This window comes from Aquila chrysaetos, chromosome 5 (assembly GCF_900496995.4).
Source record: "Aquila chrysaetos chrysaetos chromosome 5, bAquChr1.4, whole genome shotgun sequence".
Lineage (NCBI taxonomy): Eukaryota > Metazoa > Chordata > Aves > Accipitriformes > Accipitridae > Aquila > Aquila chrysaetos.
This window is the reverse complement of record NC_044008.1, coordinates 65,789,564-65,804,240: the sequence shown is the minus strand read 5'-3', so window position 1 is coordinate 65,804,240 and position 14,677 is coordinate 65,789,564. Positions and strand designations below refer to the sequence as shown.

The 14,677-nt window shown below is 43.4% G+C and overlaps 1 long non-coding RNA gene across 4 annotated transcripts in view; it reads left to right on the top strand.

The window, feature by feature from the left end:
• LOC115341743 overlaps window positions 1–14,677 on the top strand; it is a 101,634-nt gene that overhangs the window by 28,303 nt on the left and 58,654 nt on the right. Inside the window, exons 3-4 of one of the 4 annotated variants that reach the window (XR_003923515.1) lie at window positions 3,411–3,514; window positions 3,938–4,022. The exons of the other annotated variants lie outside the window; for them this stretch is intronic. This is a non-coding gene — a long non-coding RNA (uncharacterized LOC115341743). Of the gene's footprint in view, window positions 1–3,410; window positions 3,515–3,937; window positions 4,023–14,677 lie in introns of those variants that run through there. 4 annotated transcript variants of the gene reach the window in all.

Below are 14,677 nucleotides of genomic sequence, written 5' to 3'. Positions count from 1 at the left end.
AAAATCTCATCTCAAATCATTAGTTTGGCAAAGTTGTGTAAACAAGTGAGGGTGAGAAGCATTCAGCAGCTTTAAAACTTGATAGTGTATTGCAAATATTCATAGGCAATTACATCAAAATAACAAGTTTTAAAGAATATTAAGAAAATTTATCATTAGAATAGGCCAGAATTTAAGTTGCTGCCTTGTGTAAATGTAGATACGATTGCCTTTCATTTCATGGTCACCCACTATTTTTTTCAGATACCCTATCAGAATATTGTCAAGCATTCAATGGTAAGAGGTGAATAGCCTCGGTAAAGGATGTGCTATCGGATGTTTATGCTGCTCCTGAGAAACACTCCATAGTTCACTGACAGTAGTATCTTGGGACTCTTTATCAGGAATGTAATAAGCCAGATATATGGCAAAATTCAAAACATATTTGGTTTGGACCTCTGAGATCTGGAGCTCTGCAATTCACTGCCAAAGCAAAGCTGTCCCGAAATTGACCTGAAGAAACTTCTTGCACATTTTGGTGAAGTCCTGGAAGTTCAGAACAGCAGAGGTGAGAGGCAGCTTTCATCTGCTAAACGGTCTGTGCTTTTTTAAAAAAAGCAAACCATGGAATTAATATTGGACCTGATGAATTCCGAAATACTTCATTGTTTCTCACTCTTTTTTTTGCAGTCATTGCAATCCTTTTTGCCCCATGAAAACTGGGTCTGTTCCACTGGTCAAAACAAAGTACTTCTGTATTATTCTGACACTAAAAACATAGTAATGAAGTGAATTGAAATCACATTTACTTCAGTGGATTACTGAGAGGCAAGTTTAAAATGGTATTACAAATAATACCTTATAATTACAATGGGAAAGATGAGCACCCTTAATCATGCCTTGCAGCTATGTTTGTTAATAAGAAAGCAAAGCAGAGTAGTATTGTGACATTTTTCATATTATTTTTAATGGAGTCTACAGTTTTCAGGCCAGATTTTAAGATGGAGCAAATAGCCTTCCTTGCCTCCAATATAAATAGGCTGCTTTACACTGGCCAAGCCTCTGACCTTGTTTTGCTTTAAAAAAAGCTCCTTCCCCCCCAAAGTCTTGCAGCAGGGAAGGAGAGCGGATCTGTGGGACTCTGGTTCTTTTCATTTGAAACTCTATGCATTAATCATGGGTTTGACGCACTAAATGTTTCTAATTAACATCCAGCTTAAAACCACATGTGCTTCAGCCCACGTTCAACTGCTCGAGCTGCACAGGTAACCTCAGGAAAAGCATGAACAGATGGCAGGACATGGCTGAACTGAAAATCAGGCAAGGTATTTGTCCACTTTAAGCAAAGTGGAAGCCAGAGCAGCACTTGTGATTTAAGGCTGCTGAACAGGCCGTGTTCGAGTACCTTGGGATGACTGTGCCCCAGGAGTGTGTCCCACTGGTGTGTGTGTGCCATCGCAGGCCTCTCACCACGCTCGGCTTCTTGGCTGGTGCAGAAAGGTGCTCATGGCCGACGTGGCTTCTGACTGCTGGAGTGGTTGGCACTGATTTTTCTGGGAGCGGGGAAAGGCATTACAGTGGTCAGTATGTGGGATAGCCCAGAGGTGGTGGATACTCCATCCCTGGAAACATTCAAGGTCAGGTTGGATGGGGCTCTGAGCAATCTGATCCAGTTGAAGCAGGCTTGGACTAGACGATCTTTAAAGGACCCTTCCAACCCAAACCATTCTATGATTCTATGATACCAGCATCAGCAAGGTTGGGTTTGTTGATATCTTTTGGATACTGGCAAATCTTTTCCTCTCTCAACTCACAAAAATAAAGTTTTCTGCAGTCAGGCTGGTAGCTTCACTGGTCGCATGCCTGCTCCATTGGTGAAGTCTGCCTTGTATCATTTTAGTGCTTTTAGTGCTGTTCCTGGAACTGCAGTGTCTGGGGAAAAGCATTTGAAAATTGCACATCATTAGCATGCCGAAGAGGAGGTAATGTATGTAAAGCATTTGACCTCCTTTTGGCTCCTGCGGCTGGGACAAATTCTGATCTCATTTGCAGCAACGCAAATCCAGAGTATCTACATTAAGCACATTAAGTTTAGTGGAGTTACTCTGAGTTTATACCGCTGCACCTGGTAAATGGAAGATGTCACTAGCAGCCTTTTTGTGACCCAAGGGAAGGAAGTAATGAAGGCAACCTGCAAATGAAAGGATGAAAACAGTTCCCGACAACAGGACTTTTGCAGGGGTGTGAAATTTATTGGGAGTTGCTGCATGCACAGCATTATTTAAAACCAGCTCACGCTTTTGGTGCTGGAAGTATGGAATTAGGAACCTTACTGTAGGCATCGAGTTTTTAAAACATGTCAAAGGTTACCTGGGGCCTACCTGGAGAAAAGGTTCATTACGGATTGACAGAACAGTTTGTAAAAAGTTGAAGTATGGGGAAGGGTGAGTTTTTTCATTTCTCATTTACCTCCTTTTTCTAAGAAGGAAGGGAAGATGGGGAAGACTTTAAAAAAACCAAACCAAAACAGAAAAGAAGGGGGGAATGAAAACTAAAGCCAGTTTCCTGCACAGTTAGTTGTTTTGTGGGATATTTAATTCCTCTAACAATTGCCACATTTTTTTGTTCTCTCTCTGCATGTGTAAAACACCAGTGAAAGATTCACCACTCATTTTAGTTTGGCTAGTCCCCACCCCACACGCTCCAAATCCAATATCACTAACTATTCTCAGTATTAGAGAGTCATTTTATTTTTTTTCAAATATACAGAAAATTCAAAACATCTGGAAACTAAGGACTTCTTTGTGCGCAGCATTTCCAGTCTGAGTCCCAACAAGCCCAGAGAACCTGTGCTTTCCTGGCAGTGGATGCGGCGGAGAGACCTGATTAACACAACGGAGGAGCCTGACTTTGGTATTGGATGCACCTTGGAGATGCTTGTATTTCTTCATCACTTTTTCATGGGAGACAGCCAGACGTAGTGTCAGCTTTCTCAGAAAAAACATAGTTGGTCTGTCACCCATACGCATCGGATGTTAATATATAGATGATTGATTGTGAAAATATTTAAGGTTCCAGTGAGAGCCTTTATTCATCCATGCAGAGAGGCAAGAAGGGACCTTTGGCTTTGTGGCACGGCTTATCCATCTTGCTGGATGCCTGTGTGGCTAGGAGGAGGGAAGAGCTGCTGTGTGGAGAGAGGCAGCTCCTCTCCCTTCGTCTGAATCACTCTGGTTTGGGTTCCAGTGGCCGGACACATACGGACCCTTTGCCTCATCACTGGGCAGCCCCGTCTCTGCCAGGTACATGTGGATTGGCAAAAGCAACTGCCTTTTAATTTGGGATGGGGGAATCCTGCTGTGAAATGAAATATGGAGAGTGGAGTAAGAGTTGCCTGATGAGGCCTGAAAGGATCTTTTCTCATTCACCAGGGCCATACTTTTCTGCCTAAATGTAGATGCCACCAGGTGAATGAATGGGCCCCAGCTCCCTGTGGATAGATACCAGCCTTCCATGTGGTTCCTCACCTCCTAAGGTAGCTGCCTAAAGCAAACTGATATTAGCCCTGAAAGTGCCTGTTTTTCTCTGTTTCATATCTCCTTTTTACTTCAAGGCTGTGTCTGCGGTCAGTTACCTTGTGTGTTGATTTTCTCCTCCATGTTTCGTGCTGCAAGGTTCAATTTTGGGGCAGGCTGAGTCCTCGGCTGCTCTCTGCATGCTGCTCAGGTTTCATTCCAGAGGTGCGTAAAGCCTCTCATTTGGCATTATTAGACTTAATTTGGACAAAAATGCCACAGATTAGATCTTTCTTACAGGACCTGGTTGTCAAATAGTTTTAAATCACAAACCAGTATGTCACTTTACTTTAGATTCTTAGAAAATCCATGCTGTGCTTTACAACTTGGTAAGTGGGGAACATGCACTGGGATTTTCATCTGCGCTATTGCTTTCTATGCAGGAGAAAAGCCATAGCTGGTGAAAATCTGAGGCTACATTTATTAGGAGGTTCTGGAGCTCTTTCTACGTTTCCTTGCTGATCCCAGGTAAGAAGTATCCAGCTGGAACTGATGCAGGTGTTTGGGGAGAAAAGGAATGTGATTGAAAATATTTCCCGAGCGCAAAGGTAGAAGTGGTTCATGCTAAGCAGCATGATTCCTGTATCCCACGGGATGCCTTGCTGTGTACTGGTGGAGCACTCCTCAGTGAGCAGCGATGGGAGAAGAAGGAGGGAAACGACATTAGCTTGCAATAATCAAGTGTATGAAAATTAGTAGGCGGTTGCCGTACAAGCGATGTTTGACTGAATTTCCTCTTAAAGTGAATTTGACAAGCCTGGAAGACAGCATTACACACAAGTGCTTCTGTTTGCTCCCTGTGCAGCTATTTGCAGCAGCTGCCAAAGACCTGACGAGCTCTGGGCACGGGTAAATTTCTTCCATGTGCTGATTTGTCAGGTCTTGTACTGCAGAACACGTCAGACACTGGCAACTGCCCATCTGTGAAAGGGTTTGGTGGCTCCTGTGCTGTCAGTGGGCTTTTAATGTAATGCTCTCAGAAATGAGGTGTGTCTGGGCTGGCCCCTCATTTGGCCAGTCCTTTGGGTTTTTTTTACCAGGTTGACATAATACACCTCCCACTCCCTATGAATGAATGAATGAATATTGATACAGTCATGTTCTTTACAAAGAAAATAAAAGAAAATAGTCAGCAGTGCAGAATAAATGACTATTTACCAACAACCTTCCAATGTTGAGCTGTTACATGCTAGGGGTCTGGAGCAGCCCTCCAAAACTGAGCCAATGTGCTCTTAGCAGAGGAGAGAGGATTCTTCAACACAAAGTAGAGTTGGTTTCTGCCTTTGCAGCATGATTACTTAACTGACTTCATTAACGACTACCTGATTGTGATGAGCAGGAAACAGCTCTACCGGTCAGAGTCAGATACGGTCCAGGCTGTATCACAGACCCTGTAATTAATGCTAAGAACTGAATTTATCACAAGATGCTTTAATGCAAAGTATGCTAGGAACAAGCAAGCCTGAGATCTTGCTGCACTGCTGCCAGGAGGTCCCATATAACTCTTGAGTTTATGTGAAAGCCACAGCTGCCAGGACTTAGTTCAAGCAGTTATCTCAAGGAAGTGGTTGCCTCTTTCCTGCCTGTGTCTGGCCCAAATCCAAAAGCACAAATGAGACTGAAGGAGAAGTGGGTGACTGTGACCACTTTTGTTCTTTCCTTTTGTGTCCTCCGTGTGGATTAGCTTGGGTTGGACAAAGCAGCACGAGGGCCTGAGCCTCTCGGTGTGTGTTGAAGGCATTGTTAGAAGGGGCTCTAACGCTGACTAGCAGCAGACAGAAGAGGCTGAGCTTCTGCTGATACCCAATTAGCTGATTATCCCAAAGGGAATTGAAAATGAAGGTTATCTTTCAACTTGTGATGAGCTTCCAAATAAATATTCAACATGCATTTAATAAGACAGTTTTATGCATTATTTAAGTATCAATTGATGGATAGAAGACGAAACACTACACTACTGATGCTGAAGTCTGAAAGGCAAGGGCAGAAATCTGGTGAATGAGTCATTAAGGGAGATTTGTATCACTCATTTTACTGGATTATTATTTACACAGTAATCATGAAAAGGATTTTAGGAAGAATTCATTTCTGCATTTTGGTTGTTTGGGGATTTTTTGTTTTTAAAGCACGAGATGAGCCAGGGTACAAAATGAATGAGAAAATTAGGGAAAAAGGGATGTCAAGGCAAAGGCGATGCAGCCTCCAGCTCAGGGCAAGATCAGCTCTTCTGGGGCCAGGGTGTAACTTTGTCCCTTGGAGTTTTGTGCCTGGTCAGAGAGAATAACCGTTTCATGTCAGGGGCTAAATCTTTTTCCTTGAACTGGGAGGGTTTGTTTCTCCTCTTGCTTCTGGCATATTTCAAGATAGACTTTGCTGGGGGCAAAAGCCCTCTCTGAGGAGTGAATCTGCTGCTGAAGGACAATCCAGCTCCTCATGTGTAGTGGGAATTTTTAATGTTGTAGACACTCAGGGGAAGTCTTGACTGTTGCTTCCTTCAGACTGTTGCTGGATTGATCTTGCAAGGTACAGAGCACTAATGTGCCCTGTTCACATGGAGAAACTGTGTGGCTGCAGGCTCTGGCATGTTCTACTCCAAGGATTGATCCCTGTGTTAGGGATATCTAACACACCTGACAGCGATGCCCATTTTTGACCTGTACTTTTCCCTCCCTAATATTTTTGCTCCTTCAGTCCAGGTTACCCGAAACATTGATAATACACTTTAACTTGGTCCCATCCCTGCCAGAAACCTGGGACTTGGACCAACGCACCATGGTTTCAACACCATGGAAATGTCATTGAAACTCTTCTGTGGGATAACCGAGAGCAGGATCAGCCTCGCAGTCCTGGTAGACACCACTTGGTTAATTAAATAAACTGCTGACCTCTGAGACAGGAGTGAAAACAAGAATGAAAGGACGAGAGTGGGTTTTCTCCCCGCCGCGTCCCTGCCTCTCCAGTGCTTCGTTCTTCAGCTGCCCAGCGGGGCTGAGCTCCTCCTGGCAGCTCAGGGTAGGCTCTGTTTTCCCTAACACCCCGTGGTATTCCAAATATTATTTTACGCATTTCTTTAAAAAAAAAACCAAAACAAATAAAAAACAAAGGAAAAAAAAAAAAGAAAAGGTGCTAAAATAAAAACAGAGGGTCTGTCCTGATTTGTGGTACTTCCTTTTTCAGCTCTCTCTGTGAACAAATTTATTTATTAATCTAGTTGGGATTATTTCTCTTTCCTCTTACAAAATGTCTTTCCCTCCAAAGGAAAAGCTGCCAATGTATTATTAAAGGGAGGTCAGATCCTGGTGCCCTTTTCCTTGTTGATTCAGTGTTTGGAGAGAAAACTTAAAGGGTGGGGTTTTTAACAGGACGCTGTTGAGAAATAAGGACTTGAGTTCAATTTGCCTTTTGCCTTTAATTTTCCACTTTTTCCTTCCTCTTTCGCTCAGTGCAACATGACCTATTTTCTGTATATATGTGGTTTCCCAGCCTAATTTATCTAGTACTGACTATTTGCATTTTCATTACTTTTAAGAAAGATTGTATCTCCATTTTAATTGAAAAATCACCTGTTTTATTGGAAATATAAATGATTGTCAAATGTTTTCACTGATTTTTATGGAGATTTGTTTTAAAGCCTTTATTTTGCATCTCATATTTCGATGCTCTCTTTAATTTGGTGCACATAGCTATATTTCTTAATATCTTTAAATGATCTCAAGCATATCAAAAAGGTAGATTTTTCAGAAGAGCTCAGAACTAGAACTCTGAATAATTGATTTTTTTTTTTTTTTTTTTTACTTTTGGTTGTTAAGCTAAAAAATGTTTCCCAATTTCTTTCTGATCACACTAAGAGGAAGATTATTTGGCAAAATAAATAGAATACCCTAAACATTTAGTTTGATTCATTTTGCTTCAGCTGCATGCTTTGAAACCATTTAAATCCCTCTTTAAAAATTAAATACTGATGATTTTTTGAAACAAATGTACTTAGGAAGGAAAACTTTAAACATTTCAAAACATCTTCAAAATGCTAAGTAGAAACATTTTTTCTTTTTCCAAATATACCTTTTTTTTTCTCCCTTAAAGAAGTTATGGCCTCTTTCTTACCGTGTAGTAGTTACCATGGGATGATTCCCATCCCTAGTTACTGTAGGGTCCCTGAAAAATCAGCAAAGAAAGAGATATGTCTCTGGAAGGTGATTCAACCCCTCTACCTTTCTCTAATAACCATAGGGATAACTCTCCTAAGTGATGTTCTTTCATATATTTAAGGTCAGAGGGGACAAGCCTAGGCCTGTGGATGTACTATGTTAAGCACAGCGTATATTGTAAAGTGCTTAAACAGGCTAATTCACATGTTTAGGGTGTAAATGTATTGTGTTATACAGCAGAGGCATTGGGAAACAGTGGGGTTCGTAAGTGAAAGGCATTAACATCATGAACAATATGTAGATTAGTCGATATTAACAACCACTTTCATTTAGATGAAGTTGATGAGCCATCAGAGGAGGTTCCTCCACGAGCGAGTATTGTACCAGTGACCTTGGGTGGGGGCAGGAGAGGTCATACTGTGAAATATGGTAATACTGTTAAGGGCTCTTGATGCTTTTAAGGTGATGCAGGTATGTATTAATATCAATGCTTCATTAGAGTCTAAGTAGGGTCGTTCCATCCTCTTAACGAGATCTGTTTTGCTGTTTCTGCTGGATACCCTAAAATACCACATAGTGTTTTGTCTGGTGCAGGCAGTTCAGGAGTGGGTGAACTGACTCCTGTAGGAAATATTTAGAGATTCAGATAGTCGAAGGCATGATGGAAAATATTTAAACACAAGGTGTCGTATTTTTATCGCAGGAGCTTTGCGTAAGTGTAAAATGCGAGTTTGCTGCTTATTTTGGAAGAAGGGCTAACAGTGTTTTTATTATCTCTGAGCATGCTAAGCTGACTCAGTGTAATGTAATTAATGAGGCCATCTTCCATTAGAGGACAGAGGTAAGAGCTATTGCTAATTACTTCACGGGCACTGGAGAAATGTTGCTGAAACAGGAACTCTCAGCGCCCAGACGATGGGGTAGGAAGATGTTGATTCTTTGCAAGTCACCAGCTACAGTATTGTGCGCTTTTGGATATTGCTGCAGAAACTGTACTGCCGCTGGCGATGAGGTGAGTGCAAAGAGAGCAGATGAAGCTGCTGCTGCCTGCCCTGAGCGTGGCCCCCAGAGGACTTTGTTGGCTCAGGGAGCAGATATTTGCTCACACCAACATAACCCCTCTCCACTGCCAGTATTTCCTTCGGTTATGCTGGGACCTCTAAGGATAGCCTGGGCCATGTGAGAACAGCCTGGGCTCAAGCCGTTTCTCCCGAGTGAAGATGTGCTTGATGGACAGTTTTGTTCTTTGCAGTGGCATGAATGAGACTGGAAGGTCAGTGCTGGTAACCTGATCCAGAAAGCTCTGAAATGTGATACAGAGTGTCGAATATACAGATCAGTGCTGGCTTTCCTCCATGTGAAACACAGGAGAAAATGCTACTGTTTTATAAACTTTCCCCAACTCCCTCATAATTGAACTTACGAGTAGAGTGGCCTGAAAGAGACTCTTTATTATTCCCTCATCCATTTGTTCAGATATACAGACATATGAGTGCTGGAAACATCTAAAGCCTTATCTAGCCTGACCTGCTGAATAGCAGGCTATAAAGTTTTGTCCATTAACCTCACCACTGAGCCCACTAACTCATTTCTGGCTAAAACATCTCTTCCACTCTTGGTCTGAAGAGACCGTGTACTGGAAAATCCACCATTTCCTTTAACAGTTTCTTTTAACGGCTAGACTGTCTCTCCATTTAAAGCAGTAATTATCCCTGCTGCTCTTGTCATGTATCTCATCTGTGGTTCACTGTAGTTTGCAGTCTGCACATGTGAAGGTCAGGACTAGGCTGGAAGGTTGCTGGAGGTTAGGAGGGAGATGGTTTGGGTAGAGGGGGTGGTATATAGGAAGCCTGAGGTGTAAGGTTCAGGTCTCAGGAGTATGACCATATTTTGAGCGGTAGCCCTTAGCACAGGGGTTTATTGGTGGCCCAGTGAGGGCTCAGGCCAGAATCAGTGCTGCTGTCTGGGGGGATTGCAGGGGTGTCGGCAGAGCTGGATGGGGTCCTGGGGGAATCGCTGGAGCTCTGCAGAGGATGGCTGCTCGCTGCTTCAGCTGTCGACGATATCAGGGCTGATTCAGCAGGTTCCTGCTGGGTTGCCTTGGTCAAACTGAATGAGAAACTACAGTGTTCCCCCATGCCTTGCCTGGCTGGAGTGCTTTTCTGTCTTTGTTATCACAAGCCCTAAATTCACTCACAAAATCATTCAACTCCTTGTTTATCTGCTTCCTTGGGCTCCATAATTACAGCTGCTGCTGAGACAGCAAAGCATGGTTCAGGAGACCACCAGCACAGTCCTTGGGGAAACAACGAGCCCCCTCCGCATCGGGATGTGCTTTCTGCAGAGTGACTGTGTGAGTTAATGGATAGATTTGCCTTTCTCTGGACTGAACAAATACGGCAAGGCGCAGCCTGCTCCGTGCTTCTGTAGCGCTGCCTGAGCAAATGAGCAGCAGCCCGCTGGCTCCAGCAAGGTGAGCAATATTTCACTGGGGAAAAACTGTGGGTGAATATTGTGACAGGCAGCCTGGCAGCTGGAGGTTGCCTCCTGAACAGCTTTGGATTGACCATCTCTGTTTACAGAGTGCGTTTTTTTGCAGCTTGTCATTTTTAAGGGCATTTATTTTAACGTGTTTTCTTTGGATGGCGATTTGACAGCGGAGGAATCAGCTCCAAGAAGGAATGGCATTCCTTAGACTTTCACCTCAGCATGCCTTGACTGGTAGCTCTGGCTGTCAATGGTACCCAGAGAGAGTTTTGTTGAAAACCGTTCCTCGGACCTCTCCCATGCAAGTGTTGAAAGAATGAGCCATTTGTTTGGAGAATTGTCGTCTTCCTCATGGACAGGTGCCATTCTGAGTGAAACCATCTCGAACAGCACACACAACTCTCACAGACTGCACAGCACTGTGGCAAAGAACAGACTTCGAAATTCACTATCTGAGTGGAGATTGCCAGATATTTGTAAGCTGATGGATAATTGACATCAGGAAATGTTTGCAACTGGCTGCTCATGAAAGCCTTTGGGGAGCTCCAGAGCCTGCAATTTCCTTCCTTCCAACACACCCAATTTCTAGCAGGTCGGTGTTTGCATCTGGGGCAATTTCAGTGGGTAATGCTCGTTGGCAAAGCATAAAGTTTATGACCCTACAAATGGCATGATGGCTTTTGTTCTCTTCTTGGATACGTGGTGGAGGATACCTCAGCTGTAATGGAGTGAGCCAAGGTCTGGAAAGAGAGGCAGGCTTAAAGAGCTCAGTCTGTTTGGCTTGCTGAAAAGAAAGTTTAGAGGCGATGTGATCATGGTAGGTAGTTCCCGGCACCAGGAGAAGATTTCTGATGTGTAACAGATAAAAGAAGATCCAGTGGATGGATGTTGAAGTTAGGTTGGAAATAAGACAACTGTGGAGCAACATGGTAATTACCCAGTGGAGCAGCTGACCAAGGCAAGGGGGAAATTCATTCTAGCTTAGATGCTTCACCATGAACCTGGATATCTTCCTGGAAGGGATGCTTTAGTTCAGCCATGTGTGAGCTGGATAACATTACACACTGATGGGAAAAACAAACTGAAAAATGGTGTCCTGGATCTTTTCACACACTAGGCAGCTTTCCCTTGTGTTACTGAGCTCACCGCAAAAACAGTTATTTCACCATTGAAAGGCAGTAGCTGCTCTGGGCTCTGCACCTTTTTAAAGTTACTTTAATGGTAATGCAGAGGGCTGGGTCTATACTCCTTAAATGGAGAGAGCTGGTTACCTGTCACAAGGACAATTCAGAGCACTTCAGTTTGATGCTATAAGTAGACACATTCGGCCTCTCTCCAACATGTTAGGGGATAGGTGTGGGAAATACAGATGTGCTGTGGCTGGCCAGCTCAGAAATCAAGAACTAAAGAAAGAATGATCACACTAGACAGAAAAGTTGCTTCTTTTTCATTTGTCCTGGAAAACAAAATAATATTGGGACAACCAAATTGTTTCGTTTTACCCCAATATTTTGCTTCATTTTGCAGTTATTTCCGACTTGTATGTTGAACCATTTTTCTTTAAAACATGGTTGGCTTTTACACAAACAAACAAAAATGTCACTTTGAAACAAAACAGTGAAAAGTCCGGTTCTGAAAACCGGCAAAACGATCTGGTTGTCAGCTCTGTGCCGGGTATCGCCTTCTCTTTCTCCCGAATGTCTGTGGGTTGAAGTCTGCTTATGACTGCTGATGAAGACCTCAGCACAGCCAAGGCAGCAATGGTCTCAAGGGAATCGATGCCATGGTTTATATTGCACACTTTTCAAGGCTGTAGCAAAACTTCAGTAGTGTGGGCAGTGCTGTGTGGCTATGCAGGTGCCATCAATGCATCCAACAGTTGCATACACACTTTCTTGGTAGGAGCAAGTGTTGGGTTTGTGTGGCAGGACTGTCAACAGCCCCCGTTGCAGTCATATGAGGCAGCAGAGCTGTACACCCTGGACCAAAAGCCATTTCTATACAGTGTGTGTAGTGTTTTTCTCCTGAAAGGCTTAGCTATGATAAGGCAAGGTGGAATGGGACATAAATCACAATCAAATAGCTATGGTATGATGCTGTGTTTTTCCTCTTTCTCTTTGCGATATTCCTCTCAGTTCATCAGTTTTATAGCTGGGGCTTGGAACGGCTCTGTGCCTGATTCTTGTTAAAAGTTGCAGATATCTGTTAATGTTGGGCAGCTGCTGTGGCTGTCGCAGTGTTTCTGGGCTGCAGGTCAGTGTAAAGGGATTTGGATAGCATAGTTCCATCTGAGGGGCTGTCTTGTTAATTCTGGTATATTGAATGACTCCTGGAAGCAGTTTTCCTGGGCTATCACAAGGGTTTGCAATAAATCTTAATGAGGCATCCCTGCTATGATAAATCATTTGTTTCACTAGTAGGATCATGGCTTATGGTCCCCAGGGAAAAGGAGAGGAACCTCAAACCCCATGTCAAGATGGTGTCAGTGGTTACCTGGCTGTTTACTATCTAGCTAGAAAACATTGCAGCAGTCACCCAAGATCCCCAGGACATTGTCTGCTCTTTGTAAAAGTCAGCATTTGCCTCCCAAGGCAAACAACTGCTCTTGAATGAGATGCTTTGTTTTAACCCAAGGGATTCTTTCCTCTCCCTGCCTCTTGTGTTAAAAAGGATCCAGGAGGGATTTACAACCAAGTCAAGAGAAAATGTGAGCAAACGCTCCTGTTGCTGCTTTCACTTTGTTAGTATCTAGCAGCTCTAGCTAAGCGCTGATGCAGTTGGGGTGAGACTTGGAAAACACATAGAAGGCAGCAGCTGTCCTCTTGTGGATCTCAAAACCTGAACTAGAACTGAAGACCAGAGTTGACCAGTTTCACAAAGGCATCTGACACATTAGGCCAGTCCTACACCTTCACCACTCCCCCTTACCCTTCCTTTCCGTGTTACATGTTGTTCTGGGTATTTTCTTACACCATTTTTGCTGTCAGCAGTAAGCAGACACATCCCAATGTGGGAAAATTTCCAGGCAAGGAGGCAGAGGAAGCATGAGGCAAATGGGCTTGGAGAGATCTCTGGGAGCTGAGAGGTGTAAATTAACATCATTGCTAATTTGCCTTTCTCTCAACAGAGATGGCAAAATTCATGGGTGTCAGTCACTGTTATGGTGGAAGACAGATCCTGTCAGAAACATGTCCATGTGGTCTGGGTGGCCAAGACACTTACAGAGTAATTTTTAATTCATTAGTGCGTAACCTCTTGATTAAAATGTTTACATGCTTTGTAGCTAAAAAAGGTCCTAAAGGATCAGATCTAAAACCTGTTGAAGCGTACCTAAGTCTTTAATTGACTGCAGTAGGCTCTGAATCAAGCCTTGAAGTAACTGTTAATTTGGAACCCTCTAAAGGGATGGTGTAAGTGCTGTGCTGGTAACATACAGGTTGGACAAATGTGATGGGGTGATAAATCCCCAAGGAGAAGAGGTTAGGTTAGAGTGATCTGCATTGCTTAGTTAAATGGATTCAAGCCACCAAAATTATCTTAATCCAGGCAACTGTTTTTGTGTAATCCTGTAAGTGGGTTAAACTTGTAGGATGGCAAAGATTCATCCCATTAAACTTGGGGACTTAGCTGTGGCATCTAAGGTAGAGTGTCATTGCCCTCAACAGTGGAGAGAGAGAGGAATGACCAGAGGGTGATCTGGATTTTAGTGGTCTCACTGCTTTGGTAGCTGCCTTTCCTCTCTCTCTAGACAAGGAGAGAGCTGAGGAAACTGCTTGCTGTTTGGTGGGGACAATCTGGATCTATAGCTTGGAGGAATGGAAATTGAAAAGAACCTGAGAAATATTGTGGACATCCCTGTCAGTAGGAATTCTAGTGACTTGCTGTGATTAAAAGGGCCGAGGTACCCTTGGATTAGTTTGGGGGATTGTTTTAAGATGAAGTCTGATAAATTTATGGAAGGGATTGTATGACAAAGCAGCAGGATTCCTAGGTCTTGAAAAGCATACCTAATCTGTTGGTATCTCCAATGGGCTTGAAAAGAGATCAGATCATTCTTTATTTGTACCGTATTTATATAAATTCAGTGTTCTCTGGCTGCATATGTTCACCTTTGAGACCAGGAAGGAAGGGTTTTCTCCCTTGATGCGTAATTTGGTTTCTGGTGGGTGAGCTGGGGGGGCTTTTCCAGGTCTCTCTGGCCCTGGAGCCTGCAGCATGGCAGGGGGTAAGCAGCTCACCTCAGACCTTCTGGTGGCATCACGTTGTCTTTGCTGCCTGACTGTTGGACTCAGTCTACAAACCTGGGGTCAAGAGAGAATTTTCCATTCAGGTTCATTTGGTAAGGTCTGCAGGGGATTGCTTGGTAGTTATGGCATTTCTTTTTTCTTACTTTTTTTGGTCATGTTTGTTTTACCCACCTAAATAACAAGATCTGCTTCTCATGTTCCCCTAAGAGCCATATTTAACAAATTCCCTGGTAATGCCCTC